Source organism: Ostrea edulis, chromosome 2 (genome assembly GCF_947568905.1).
Source record: "Ostrea edulis chromosome 2, xbOstEdul1.1, whole genome shotgun sequence".
Taxonomy (NCBI): Eukaryota; Metazoa; Mollusca; class Bivalvia; order Ostreida; family Ostreidae; genus Ostrea; species Ostrea edulis.
The window spans coordinates 24,023,074-24,039,418 of NC_079165.1; the positions used below are offsets into that span (position 1 = coordinate 24,023,074).

Below are 16,345 nucleotides of genomic sequence, written 5' to 3' on the forward strand. Positions count from 1 at the left end.
CCTTTAATATCGGCATTTCTTTTCGTATAATATTGTTCCGACACAGAAGGTCTTACTGCTACATGTATATCATGGGCATGCGATCACAATCGGAGGATAGCACAATCTAGAGGAGGGTATGAATTTCCATTAGGATTAGTCATTTTTGCCCAAATGGATTAGGGGGATGCTTGCTCCTCCTAGGCACCTGGCGCCACCTCTGGTGTACGGGGGTCCGTGTTTGCCCAACTATCTACTTTGTATTGCTTATAGGAGTTATGAGATTGATCACTGTTCGTTATCTTCACCTTTCATTAAAGGGGCAGGTTGAAGTGGCAGCACCCCAGTGTGTGTCATGCTCAAGTTTTAAGCATGAAAAAGTGAAGACAACAGTTATCAATCTCATAACTCCTATAAGGAGTACAAAATAAATAGTCGGGCAAAGATGGACCCCTGGATATATCAAAAGTGGGATAAGGCATCTAGGAGGAGTAAGCATCCCCTGTCGACCGGTCACACCCGCCGTGAGCCCAATATCTTGATCAGGTAAAAGAGGGAATCGGTAGTTCAGAATCACTGTGCCAAGAACGCTCTAACAATCGGTATGAAACACTTCAAACAGCATCTGACCTAATGACATGTCGCATCGGCAAACTAGATCATTATAATGACCATATAATTTGCGAAATGCTGACTTTAAACGAGACTGTTGAAACCCCTTTAACATCACCTTGTTCGTCAGTGGCCTGCACCCATTTAAAATATGATTTGAATGTATATTTGCAAAATGGGGAAATGAATGTGGGAAAGTTATGACAAGTGACCTAACTCTTAAATGCTAATCAAATATTGATCAATGATGCATTGCAACACATTATGAGATTGATCACTGTTCGTTATCTTTACCTTGCATTAGTCCGAAACATTTAAATGTTTCACGTATCATTTCAATTCGATTGTTTAATGTCTTAGACAAGGAAATCCCTCCTACTGCTACTTAAAAAATTATTTAGAATCCTGTATAGTATATGTACTTTTTCAATAACAAATTTATGTAAACTGACGATTTGAGATATTCAATTTCACAATATTTTGTAGATCTCCAAATTCTTTTTTGTGAGTTCCAAACACTTTTAGAAGATGATATAGTGGAAACACTGACAGGTAAAACAGATATCTGCTGTTTAATACATTGTTGCTTGTAGAATGTCAGTATTCCAACAGAAATTAAAGTCTTGTTCTCATGGATGACCATGAACAATACCTTAGGTCCCAATTTGTTGTTTAGAATAACACGTTGGTTTTCATATTTCAAACAACATCTTCTAAAGACAGATCTAGAACTTTTAAACAGGGGTGGGTGGGGGGTTAGTGTCTGGGGTTATGAAGGAACATTCACTACCTGTGTAAATCTATTACAGCAGCAATTGTAAAACTAAGATTGGGAGGGTGGGGTAGATTTGTAAATTTAATAGTTCCCTTGATGTTACATATATGTGTGTGTACCTCTTCAATCAGATTTGTTATTAACCATGGTAACAGCACTATTGACTTGTTACATTATTTCACCGATTGAAAACTCAATTGACGTTGAACCCTGTTTAATGAACAGCGGTTGTTCAGGTTTAGATAAATCCCCCCCAGGCTACTAGATCGTTATAACGACCATAGAATTTGCGAACTACTGACGTTAAACGAGACTGTATGATAAGGTGAACAGACAATTCTAAATTATGACATTAACCAAACACCGCACACTAGGATGGCACACCCAGTAATAGAGAGCTTTTCTTCTCTTTCCAGAATTATATTGTTCTATGCAGGTTTTCGACTGAGATTGTTGTGCATAAATCTATTAGTAAGTGTTTGTTTTACGTCTGTTTGAGATTCCTAGGCATCTGATCCCACCTCTGGTATATCCAGGGGTCCGTGTTTGCCCAACTCTATATTTTGTATTGCTTGTTGAAGTTATGAGATTGATCACTGTTCGTTGTCTTTGCCTTTCTTGTAGAGTTCATATTTTTTCTTAACACTATAATGTACAATGTACTTGGTTTATCATCCATTCAGGACGCCTCTTCTCTTTCTTAGTTTGTTTGATTGGGATGTGTGTGGTACATATATTGTCAGTCATATCTCTAAAATATTTTCAACTCTCTTTTATGTCTTTATCCGCAATTTTACTATCTCAGGCTGTTGCAAATAAACCTCTATTTATAGCCCCATAGTCTCCTTTCTATTTATAGCCTCATAGTCTCCTTTCTATTTATAGCCCCATAGTCCCCTTTCCAGTAGTTTTAACTCCTCTCGACATCGTCTCCTTTACCCGGGTCTAAGTGTGTAGATAGTGTTCAAGTTCGATCTACCTACATGATCACTTTGTCTTAAGGGTGCTATTGATTCCAGATCGGTTACCATATTTTCTCCATCAGTAAAGATTAGATCTAATATGTTTTCGGTCTGATCCTCAATAGGTCTGGTAGGCATATTCACATGTTAACAAAGGTGCATATCTTTGTTTCGGTCCAAGAATTTATATTCAAAGCTTTCCTCTCCACATGTGGTGTAACGGTTCACAAAGTCTACATTAGGTAGATTAAAATCACACACGATCAGCATGTGCATAGGCTTTTCTAAATCCACAAGATTATTGTTGTTCAGATGGAGATCGATAACAACATTGAGTTAAATGTTTTCATTCTTTTTCAACAAACGAACTCGTAAGTATAGTATAACGCCGTGTTCCCATTTCCTGACGGCATATAAAATTCCCAATTCAAAAATTAGGATTATAATAAAATTACTTTATCAAAATAAAGTATCGTCATTTCCACTTTTTATTTGATTACCCGTGACAGTATGCATAATTGTTAACAATGTAACGTATCATAATTTATACAATCCAAAAATGAATATAATAATTGCCGTGTTTATTTAACAAAAGCCCCCAATAACAGATGTTTAAAGGAATAGCATTAGGTACCAAGTCGTATTTAGACAGCGACCCATGTAAACATTACTTACTGACCCCTGGGTCGAGGCCTCTGCTGGTGGACTGTTAGTCCCCGAGGGTCTCTACAGCCCAGTAGCTAAGTACTTCGTTACTAGCTTGAAAATACGGATGTATATTTAATTGCTGTTATAAAATTTAGAAATTCATTTCAAAATTAAGGATTATCTCCCTCATGCATAGCTCTTATCCTTAGACGAATTTGGCTCCACTTTTTTGGCACGCTGTTTTTGGCTATATCTAGCTCTAAAACATTGATATTTCGGATTTCAAACATTTCGGTTGAGCATCACTGAAGAGACATTATTTGTCGAAATGCGCATCTGGTGCATCAAAATTGGTACCGTATAACTTTTACATTACTACATCTTCACAAGATTCGTTACCTAGCACAGTGCCGATTTCATACTCGCTTTTCTCGTTATATCTGACCCAAACTGGGTATTGACATCTCTATTTGTGTGCACTGGTGGCTAAAACATATATAATACTCGTGACAATTTGTCAACATCGAAATAAATGTTGTCCATGGGGAACAAATTAGGCCCCGACTTTTAAAAAATATCTCAACATTATTTACACAATCAGTTGATCGAATAAGGTTGCATATGACGTCACTGTATCACGTGACCACCTATTTGACGACACTTTTTGAAATCGGGGCTTAAGTTTAAATTCGCACTGTGGCTAATTATCGCAATATTTAGGCGAACTAATTATTAGAATTAATTACTATAAACATAAGGAAGACGAAGATAATTTTGTATATTTTGGAAACATGCGAATTGTTAAAAATACCTAAAAGATAACAATAATCTTTGTTTCTATTCGTTCATATTCATTGGAAATCTTATTATTTGTTATCAACTATTCTTAAGCCAAATTTACTTATGCTATAAGAAATATGTAAACTTTACAGGTCTTAGTTTGTTTCAAGCAGATGATATTGCTTTCTTTATCTATAACAAGGAGGAGAAAATTACCTGCTCAGGTTTTTTTCTGAGCAGAAGAGCACACTGATTTAATATGGTGTCGTTCCGAAATATCTAACGCCAAAATAAGCTTGCAAATAACTATAATGAGAAAGCAATCATTAATTGTTCACCTAAAATAAAATAAATAAAGAAATATTCGTACAAGTATGTTTGTATGTGGCGAAATTTTATCGACCTTTATGATAGTTAACGAGAGTTACGATTCTTGTATCAAGCCACTTCCGGTGTGAAATATGCAAGAAAAATTCAATAAATTAATAAGTGTTTGGTTTTATAAAATACTTCTTAAAAATATTGAAATTACAATAATTCAAAATGAATTTTTTGGGGGTAATTCGGTAGGTTATTGGAGTGGTATTTCGGTGTTTTCTGAGGGTATTTCGGTAAATCACGGGTATATCGTACCGTACGTAGTATGACATCAAAGATTATCCACAAATGTTATTTTTCGTTCCTGTTACGTATCAATAAAAATCTAATTATCAGTGATTTTATTTCTACTTCCAATCCCGAAAACGTGATATTTACTAATACAAACAGTTACATTTTTGGAATATCTTTATTGTATATTTACAATGTACACATCACTGGGACATATAAAGTGAGACGGCACATGATGGGATCTACTAACAAAGACAATGGACATCATGCGATTTGATAATGTGACCGTCCCTCAAATGGCGTTCATTGGTCATAGTCAAGTCAAGGTTACTTGGAAAAAGATCTGCTAATGTTTTTTTTTAATAATTCGGATGGAATCTGTATTGTGGAGAGACAGTATATGCACACCGTTGATTATAGCAATATAAGTACGTGTTATGATCAACATCCAAATCATTTGGACAAGGACAGGGGCATTGGAAAAACTTAAATATGCCATAGGTTGGATGAGCCAGCGATGAAGTATAGGTTTGTTTCTACCAGTCGCAGAAAGGCAGCTCGTTCTCATTAAAGCAGTTTAAATATTCATATAACAAGAGGCACATGGACCACATCGCTCACCTAAGTCACCTTGGCCCTGCCATTGTTCGGCTGTTGTGATATTTAAATTTTTTTTTTATCAATCTTTATTCCCATGAAAAATTTCCACCCCATATTGTAGTCCCAACCTAGCCACAAAAGATCACAACATAGCTGAAAATGAATTCACACAACACAGATATGTCTCAACACCAATATGACTAATACGTTCTTTCTTTTCTGGATAAGACCAAGGTCACAAGGTCATTGATTGTGGTATGATAGGAAGACCTTGCCATAAGAAACCTATATGCAGAATATGGAAGCTCTATCTTAAATAGTTCTAAAGATATTATCAAATAGGTAAGATTTTTATTAAAAATATGTCAAACTTTCAGGTCAAGGTTAGAAGGTCAAGCTTCACAACATAAAAAGGTCTAGTAAAAAAGACCTTATATACAAAATATGAAAATCTTGAAATAGATCAGGAGATATTGAATAGTTCTGGGATTTTTTTTGAAAAAGTAGGTCAAACTCCAAGATTAAAAGATCAAACACCATTGTGTACAAGGTTATATATACAAAATTCTATAGCCCCACCTAAAGTAGTTTCGAAAATATCTAATATGTTATGCTTTGTTAAAAGTAGGTCAAACTCTGAGTTCAAGGTCAAAGATCATGGTCTGAAAGGTCTTGTCATAAAAAATATATAAACAAGATATAAAAGATATACCTTAAATAGTTCAGAAAATATTGAATAGGTCAGATTTTTATTAATAGCATGTCAAATGTCCAGGTCTATGGAGCGCCAAATTAACATAAACTCAAATAATTGAAGGTATCTTCAATTATTTGAAGATATCATCAATTCAATTATTGGTCTCTTTGATTGAATTAATGCGCGCATTGAATCAAATATTGCTCTCATCAAATGAATTAATGCGCACTTCAATTCAATCATTGCTCTCGTCAATTGAATTAATGCGCGCATCAATTGAATTAATAAGAGCAATAGTTGATTTAATGAGCGCATTAATTCAATTATTGCTCTCTTCAATACGCAACTTCCAAGATATCAGCTCTTCTGTGATGGAGATACGTTAAGTGTTCTGCTGAACGCTTGGGTGGGTACAAGATGTATCCATATACTATAGACTAGCTATGTAAATACGGATAAAAGTCATGAAAGTGTAAAGTTTGTTTATATTAGCCGTTGGTATACATTAAATTGACCGTATCAAAAATATTTGTCTGAATTAGGCCATTAGATTAAATATGAAATGATTTTTTATTTCCTCCTCTGCACGAGTGATATTTTAATCAAAGAAAAATGGTGATTATCCATTTTTGTTTGAACTGATTTATTATTAAATACTAATAAACTTACAGATGCAAGGTGAAGATAACGAACAGCGATCAATCTCATAACTCCTATAAGCAATACAAAATATATAGTTGGGCAAACACGGACCCCTGGACACACCAGAAGTGGGATCAGGTGCCTAGGAGGAGTAAGCATCCCCTGTGGACCGGTAACACCCGCCGTGAGCCTTATATCCTAATCAGGTAAACGGAGTTATCCGCAGTCAAAATCAGTGTGCCAAGAACGGCTTAACAATCGGTATGAAACACGTCAGACAGCATTTTAACCAGTGCGAGGTTGTATTGACGAAGTAGATCGTTATAACGACCATAGAATTTGCGAAATGCTAACTTCAATCGAGACTGTTGAAACCCTTATACCATCAACTTGCTTGTCAGTAGCTTACCACGATTCAAAAACTGACTATCGCAGAACAAGCTCTTGCATATCGAATCAGTTAAATATATAAACACCATATGCAGGTGATAATGGAATATTGCTACATAAATATGGGAAGTTGACGATGGAGAAGCTGAAATCATCCCGTTTGTCATACAGTTGAGTTGTCAATTTGCCGTTAATGTCTACTTTCAATAAAATATCTAAGTATGAAGCAGAAGTGGGCGACTCTGTGGTGTCCTTTATTTCGAACTCACAGGGATATATCAAATCGACATATGAATGAAAGCTATTATTGTTAATAGACAAAACGTCATCGATATATCTAAATTTCGAATTGAAGGCCACAGCGAGAGATTTTTTCTTCTCGCGTAGAAGTTTCTGAATAAATTCTGCTTCATATGAATATAGAACCAGGTCAGCTAACAATGGAGGACAATTCGTGCCCATGAGAATTCCAACAGACTGTTGGAAGACCTGATCACCAAAGACTACTAATATTGTGTGTCCCTGTAGATTGGCTGGTTGCATGATGTCTGATTAATCGGCCTTGAAGCAATATATGAAGGCAGCTATAAGGATTTGTACCCACCGCGTGTGGACGATGGTATGTTTTGTGTCTCACTGTGCGTAAGAGTTCCATAAGGGAGAGAATTGTTGGGTAACTCGGAAATTGCGTATTCAATTGATGCGCTCATCAATTGAATTAATAAGAACAATAATAGGTTTAATAATAATAGAATTAATGAAATCAATAATAAATTTGATGCACGCATTAATTCAATTAGTGCTCTCTTCAATTCAATTGATGAGAGCATCAATTTCATAGAAATATTGCTCGCAATAATTAATTCAGTGCTCGGTATAAATATTTGATGAACTCTTTAATTCAGTTGGAGATATCTTTAATTATTTACAATGCTTTTGTATAAAGAAATTATGCGCGCATCAATTCTTTTAAAGAGAGCAACAATTCAATTAAAGAGATCATTAATTCAATTGTGGATATGTTGAATTGAAGATATCTTTAATTATATAGTTGCTCTCTCTAACAGAATTATTGCTTTCTTCAAATGAATTAAAGATATCATATATTAACTCAACTGAAAAGAACAATAATTGAGATAATTACTGCTCTCATCAAATGAATTAATGTGCGCATCAATTCAATTATTGCTCTCATCAATTGATTTAACGCGTGTATTATATCAATTATTGCTCTCTTCAATTGAATTGTACCGCACATCAATTCAATTGTTGATATCATTAATTCATTTGAAGATATCATTAATTCAATTAAATTGCGCATCAATTCAGCTGATGAATTAATGTTATCATCAATTCAATTAATTGAAAGTTTATGTTGGTTGGCACACATATTCTTTATCAGAATACAATTTGATTCACAATTATCATGAGTAGTATAGTGGTCTGTATAGGGGGGTTGGGGGTTAAACAATAGACCTATTGTTCTCGAGAACAATAGAATGGGGTCGTATTACAACAGAGCTATTGTTATCGAGAATAATAGAAGGGGTCCTATTACAACCTTGATCTACTTATGGGATCGATTGATCGAAGATCAAAGGGGTATCATAGGACACGATCGATTATTCTTGCGAAGAATGAATCGGAAATCAAAGAGAGTAATAGGACAGCTATCTATTGAACGGAGATCATCTATTTTTAAATGAATCCAATTTCTTCTATTTTTAGATCTATTGAATGGTAATCAAAGACGGTCGTATAACACATACTTTTCACAATAGAACTAAAAATTAAAAAAAATCAATCCAACAATAAATAGAAAAGCATTAGTGTTTAACATAATAGAGGATGCGGTCGCATGACCTCGAGTAATTTCAGAACGTCATTGGGAGAAGTCTCTTCAATTGTCAACCAGAGTATGTAAATTGATAACAAAGAATCCGAGTCCGGAATGTCCGAGTCAATGAGGGAATACGGAAAAACTTGACACGGTCTTTGTAGAATTCAATAGGTCATTGATAATCAATGCCAAATAAAGTACTCAATCCCGTGTTTTAATTTGACAAGTAAAAAATTCTACCCACGTGAGATTTTCGACATTGAAATATTATTCATGTAACGAAGCATCTACCTTGAGTGTTTCTTTTCAATCAAAGTAAAACCACATAGATATGGGTCACGACCTGATACATTTAAATAATCTGTCGTTTACGGTATCTCAAAAGTTTTCAATTCTGATATTTGATACGGATTAAACACAAATGCGAGTAGTGTCCCCGAGAGCGGCGTCTTGAGGTGACATTTTAAATGAACTTCACGTGGCAATCAATTCACCTTGTGTATTTGACAGAGAGATTATCCAGTCAATAAAAGAAAACAAAACAAGTATTCATTGCTATCTATGTCTGTGAATTTTAATGATTGATTTAAAAACTAACAAAATGAAAATCTGTAAACTCGATCTGAAAAAGAAATCGATTTAATTATGGCATTACCACCTCAGTAATAAAACTGATTTATTTTCAGATCTAATAGACGAAGAGGTTGTACAGAATTAATAAGATTTGAAATTTGGTAAAAAAAATAAAAATACATGAGACAAAAATTTAAGAGGTTAATAATAATAATACCATATTTATATAGCACCCTTTTCATGCACTATGTACGCTGAAAGGTGCTTTACAATGCATATATACCTTACAACAGAATGTTATATACATAATACATAGAAAATAAATAAAACATTAAAAGCTGTACCTATCCTCATTGTACATATAAAACATGAAAACTCAAGATACCATAAATATGCTAGATAAGAATAAACATCAGTTTCAGGGCGTATTAAAATAATAATAATAATGAAACACACAACATACAATACCCCCCTTTTTTAAAATAAACATCACAAAATCAGACGCGTAGCTACGTTTACGTCAAAACGCCCGGGCGTACACATAAAAAACCTATTAAATGCTACAAACATAGGTGAAAAATAAGTGTCTGCAGTATCTGCGGTACATTAGCCTCCCCCGGACCCCCTACCAGGGCCCTGCCCTGGACCCACTGGGACCCAGACCCCTCGCCGTACAATAGGAATATACATTAATTAACTCAAGCTACGCCACTGAAAATGGTAATCGAAAGCTAAGGCAAACAGTCTTTAGTTTTCACAGTTTTTCACAGAATTAATGAAAAGTTTAAAGCCTACATTTTGTATTTATATTGGTAATACAATACTTATTTCCTGGCCTTCGTTGCATCGCTTCGTGTTTTATAAGGCTGTTTCAACTCAGTGTCCTGTTTAAATGATAAAGAATATGGAATAAGACTTACCAACACATGATTATGTTACATATGACGGTACACATAACATAATAGAGTGTGAGATTAACACTGATTCCTTAAAGGTATTCTGTTGTAATCTGAAATTAATATTTACCTCGATACCTCCAGACTCTTCGTCTGGCGGAGTCCTCTGACGATCAGCCCTCTGGACTGGGGTGCGGTAGTCCCCACCAAAACGATGAATGATGTGCTGCAATACCCAGCCCAGCACTAAAAGACCCAGTAGCACGAGGGCCGAAATACCCATACCATACTCATCAGTTACTAAAGAAATAGAAAGTAATTATGAATGAAAAGTTTTAATTTATTTAATCAAAAATTAAAGTCTTCTTAATATGAAGGACACTATATATATTACCGGCGCGCCAATCGTAAATCCTTTCTGGAATTCATCTCTAAACAAAATTTTCAACAACAGAGGCTGCATTGCAATCGGGGGATTACTTCATCTATTCTTGCCATCTCGTAATTTTGGAAATGTTAAGGTGCAGTAGACGAAAAACAAAATCCCCCTACGCTAGGCCAGTCAGAACCCCTGCTGAAATGGTCATGGCTCCTCCTACCTCAACGGCCCAGACCTCGCATCCAGTTCAAATACACCATTCAGTTAGCCTGCCTACTCAACCACTAGTTGAGGCCCTTGCCACGCCATCTGTGGGGGAACAAGCCCCGCAACCAGCGTCTCTGCCCGCGCCAGAGCTGCCTCCTACACCTGTAGTACTGGATGCACCATCAGGAAACTCAGGTGAAAATCCTTTATTAAGCATTGCCGATGAGTTTGGTATCATGTCCCCCAGGCCATCAAGGAAAAAATCTGGTCAAAACAATATATTGCATTGATCTGTCCAAAGTCCTTCATACGGAATCAGATACACATGATCTTCACAAATTCTCAATTGTAGAAGATCAACTGGTTATCGAACCCAAAACTAAGCCAAATAAGATTACTACTATTCAAAATTGGGTAGACGCATTTTTGATATTTTCAAGCATTTATCTCGCTAGGCACCCGTCATACATTCAGGGAATATTAAAATGCATACACACATCACGATTAGGCTACAGTAGGAATACTAATTGGAACTGGCTGGAATATGACAGACAGTTCCGCCTTAAAATGTCAAGAAACTCTTCCCTATCATTCGGATCCATTGACGCAGAACTATGGCTTTTATACATGCAGCCTCAACCCCATCCCATTGATAATCAGCCTAAATCATCATCATGCAAGTGTTTTGACTACAACCTGAAAAGTTCATATTCCAAACCCGTGTTCTTTCCAACATGCGTGCACGCATTGTAACAAGTCCCTCCGCGTATACACTGCTGGTCTTGCCAATCATCTTAATTTCCTAGGTTAAACCCATCCCATACAAACTCGGCACAACAAAGTTATACTCAACACCTTAACTTTAAATGAGTTCCAGTCATTTCAATGCAGGTCAGCAAAGTTGTACTCAACAACCTAAGGCTAATTGTAGACCCTATCGCCCAAAGCAGTACCAGTCAACTCTGTTCAAACCTTTTGGTCAAAGTATAACTTTTATTTAATTTGGCCTCCACCAGTCAATGAGATCATTAACTACATTAACTACCTCCGAGCAAGTCAAGCTTCATACTCAACAGTAAGATGCTATTTAAGCAGTATTAGCTACAACATTTAGTTAGAGGGGAGTATTGGCAACACTAAAACCTTCATGGCTAAGAAGATGCTGGAAGGTTTCCATAGGCTAAATCCAGCAAAAGACCTACGATCCCCAACTTCCTTGCCAATGTTGAATCGGATATCTATTTTACCCACAGTGTGATCTAACTCGTACGAAGCTATAATGTTCTCAACTGCTTTTCAATCAGCATTTTTTGCACTATTGCGCATTAGTGAATTTACTTATACCAGTAAATTTACACCCACGTTATCCTTCCAAGATGTCACCATTGATGATGTACCAATTAGTTTGCTTATCAAAGACTCAAAAACCGACCAATTTCATAGGGGTGCCACGATACATATTGCCCTCAGTTCTCAAACTAACATCCACAACTTTTGTCAATTAGGCCTTAAATTCAAGGCCCCCCTTTTCTGCCACCTGAATCCTAGCCTCTTACTAAATATCAATTCACATCAGTGCTACACAAGGCTGCGAAATTCATTGGCCTAGACACATCTATAATTAAATCACACTCATTCAGAATAGGTGGGGCTACTCACTTGTACTTGCAAGGCGTTTTGGACAAGGACTTCAAGTCTAAAGTAAGAGGGAAATCACATGTATTCCATTCTTATATTAGATTTTAATGGTAACGCTTACGACCTCAACATTATCATATTTGAGTGCTAAGTTTGCAGGTTACACTACTCTTTGGATTATCGGGTCCTCAATAATTCTTTACGCAGACAAGCAATTTGGAAACACTCGCGTAAATCTCCAATAGCATATATTTTGGTCTGGTAAGAGTGGAACGGTTTGGGACCATGTCGAGCCCAGTCAATCATCTCGTTGGACAAATGAGTCATCTAGATTTGGTACTGATACATTGTGGGGGCAACAGTATAGGCAATCCGCCATTGCGTAGGCCCCAACCATATATGAAATTCGCTTGTATGGTCACAAATACTCCCAGGAAACTATTATAGGCACATGATCTCAAACATTGCAGGTGAGAAAGCTCGGATAAGAATTAACAAGTCTATAGCCCCAGTCATGTACAATGTAAGGGTGCATACATTAAATACCCAGATCTCCAGCAATGTACCCCAATTTTATTTCCTGATGGAACACATCTGTCCAATACTGCTCAGGTTATATTTGTAAACACCATAGGCATACGTGAGTGATTGCTCAATATTGTACATAGCAACGCCAAGGTGTTTATCTCCAGCTAGATGCGCAATCTCCTTGTCATCGCATTGGTGCAAAATTTTGCCCGCTTTTGGCGGATACCTTTATGTATGCATATTCTTGATCATGCATGAAGACATATTGCCGAATTTTTGCTCAAGCCTGCACCGGATTCTGTTTTCTTCCAGGTCCATGGCCAATAATCGGGCTTATCTTGATTGACATATTGAATATATTGACTGATTGAAAACATTGATTACCTGGTTGATTGTTATATTAAGTGATTGAAACTTTCATTGATTGAAAACATTGATTCATATGTTGATTGTTGTTTGATTGATTGAAATGTTGATTGATTTGAAGTGTTGTTAAATTGAAATATTGATAGATCACTTTATTGAGCATTGATCTTACGTCATAACTACCAAAGTCGATGTAGATCATACATTGTAGTTTAATGACTTATTATATAATACAATAATATAGTGAACTGGAATAGTGATTGTGAAATGAATTTAACTTGTATTACTCAAGTGAAGTCATGACAAAGACTGCCAACACTGTGTTGTTGATCTATTCTATTGAAATAATGTTAATATTAAGAGAGCCAACGATTTATCGTACCTTTTCATTGGCTGAAACTAACAGGAGGTGGAGTTTCCTCACACAAGAGCTTTTCTTTTAAGTGTTACCGTCCGTGAAATTCTCGAGTAAGAAAAAAAAATGAATAAATACCTTGACAGCCGAGATTTTCCCCGGAGTCCACCATGACGATCTCTTTGATGTGGTTTTGATAAGAAAAATGCACATATTGAGTGGCGGATCCACAATCTTCCCGAAGCATTAATTGTTCAATGACTACCAGAGAACTTATGTTTCGAATAAAGCATTCTGCCGTGATAAATTTTGCGTAGAGTGGACATTCTGTCTCTTTTATTTACATGATTTTTTTTAAAATTAAAATTTTAAGTGAAGCATTAAGGAATTCATCATTTTACTATTTTTAGTCTGCCTCCCAATGCGCCGATCAGACCGACGTTAGTATGATACGAATTTTAATAAAATCTTATTCACATTTCTTTTTCTATTTTTCGGATCAAGTACATGTACAGTAATCTTACTTTTTCTTCATATAATTTTTGACAGAACCAGGGTGGAGGTAATCACATTTTGCTCAGAGTGAGTTATTATATGTCTTTATTTATTTATCATTATTATTTCCATCAGGATTTGGTATATCTTTCTCTCACTCTTTTTTTACACCTAGCTCATCTATCGAAAGCTACTATACTACTCAAAATTTGATAAGGATCACTTGGTTATATATGTGTAATTTACCACTAACATAACAAAAGACATAAATTTGACTCAGAAACGTGTTTACTCAGGTTATGAATGAAAATTCATGAACGGCATGAACTTTTATCAATACGGAATGCTTGAAATCTGATAACAACACCAAAAGGCATTTCATTACAAAAAGTTAACAGCAAACCAGAGAAAGAATTACACAGTTTTTGGGGATAGTCCATCATTACACTTACTCGATGAAGTGTCAATACCGGGTATGACCTCCCCTTGTATCAATGACGGCTTGATAACGTCGAGCCATGCTGTCAATAAACACCCGGATGTTTCCAATGGGAAGGTTGTTCCACTCTTCCACGAGGGCGTTTCCGAGCTCTGCCAAAGTCGTGGGTTGTGCTCTACGGCGTGAAATGGCAACCTGCAGCATGTTCCATACATGCTCAATTGGGTTCAAGTCCGGCGAGCGCGCTGTCCAGTCCATACGGACAATTGTCTCCTGCTGAAGGTAATGCTCCACCACCTTGGCGCGATGAGGACGGGTGTTATCATCCATCAGGATGAACTCTGGGCCAACAGCACCAGCGTAGAGTCTGACGTAAACATCGAGGATCTCATCCCGGTATCGCATCCCCGTCATTGTTCCTCTCTCCAGGACATGGAGATCTGTTCTTCCATCCCTGCTGATTCCACCCCAGACCATGATGGAACCACCACCATGATGGTCATGTTCACTGATGTTAACATCATGGAAACGTTCACGTTGTCGTCGCCACACTCGGTGCCTCCTGTCTGTAAAGTCCAAACAATACCTGGACTCATCGGTGATCAGAACGTGAAGCCAATCGTTCTGTGTCCAAGTGACGTGATCTTCAGCCCAGTCCAATCGCTCCCACCAGTGAAAAACAGTCAGAGGGACCCGAACACATGCCCTTCTCGAGTGGAGACCTGCATAGTGAATCCGATTCCGTATCGTCTGAGTGGACCTATTCACCCCCGAGGCGTTCAGGAGATCGTTACGTAGGCTAGTTGCTGTCCAGAAGGGATGGTATCGTGCCTGAAGAGCCGCAAAATGGTCTTGGCGTTGGGTTGTCGACCTCTGACGACCATCCCCATGTCTGTGTGCTGCTGTACCAAAAGTTTGTTGTCGGTTCCAGGCCCTATTTACAACGCTCTGGCTGTAGTTAAGTGCATTTGCAATGTCATGTTGTAAATAGCCAGCGTCAAGCATTCCAATACATCTGCCCAGTTGTTCTGTCGTCAGGCGACGCCTTGAGGAGGCATTGTGTTGATAAACGTAAACACTCAAGTGAGTTTGAAATTTTAGAAAGAATCAAACACCGATGCCCGAGTGAAAATCGTGCAATGGTAACAAAAGCATAAACTGTGATGAGAAACGCATTTCCCATGGCATGAAATGCACGTGCAAGTCTGTTGAAGACGTTTTTGATTTCACTTGGACACAATATTGCCAGTTATGCAGTTATTAATTTTTTAAACAGAAAAATATCTATGTTCCTTATCAAATTTTGAGTAGTATATATAGAGTGACGAGACTTGGTGTTTTAAAAGGCTGAAACTAATCTGCACCGCGGTGCAAATAGTGGGAGTATATATAGCGAGGCGAAGTTCGTTATAACAAGCCAAATAAGCGTCTGAAAGGGAAGTATTCCCGGGAAAAGTGTTTTCGTTGGGGGAGAGATATTAAAAAATGGGATTTAGAATGTTTTGGGGGATCATTTTAAATAAGACATTTTAAAAGGCTCAAACTAATCTGCACCGCGGTGAAAATAACAGGAGTATATATATACACTCGTTCTACCATGCTAAAATAAAAAATTACGCGTTTGAAAGGGAAATATAAATATTCCCGGGAAAAGGGGTTGCTCAGCGGGAAAGATATTTTAAAAAATTTGTGTAGATTTGCATGCATTTCAATGACTGTCTGTTCAAGGATATATAGCATTTTTTGTAGAATACATAAATGAATAGGTTCTTTGGTTGTTTATTCCGGCGTACAAGATACAGGAAAAACAGGTCACTGAAAAAGGGAGTAAGCTGCAAACAAATCAATATATTTATTTTTCAAGAACATACAAATGGTTGTTTATTCCGTAAGATACAGGAAAACAGATAACTACAGATTGTGGACAAAATAAGC

At 36.8% G+C, this 16,345-nt stretch overlaps 1 long non-coding RNA gene across 1 annotated transcript in view; it reads left to right on the forward strand.

Moving 5' to 3' along the window:
* Positions 1-16,345, forward strand: part of LOC130052185 (uncharacterized) — a 28,084-nt gene that overhangs the window by 5,544 nt on the left and 6,195 nt on the right. Inside the window, exon 2 of the long non-coding RNA XR_008800566.1 lies at positions 1,078-1,143. This is a non-coding gene — a long non-coding RNA (uncharacterized LOC130052185). The remainder of the gene's footprint in view (positions 1-1,077; positions 1,144-16,345) is intronic.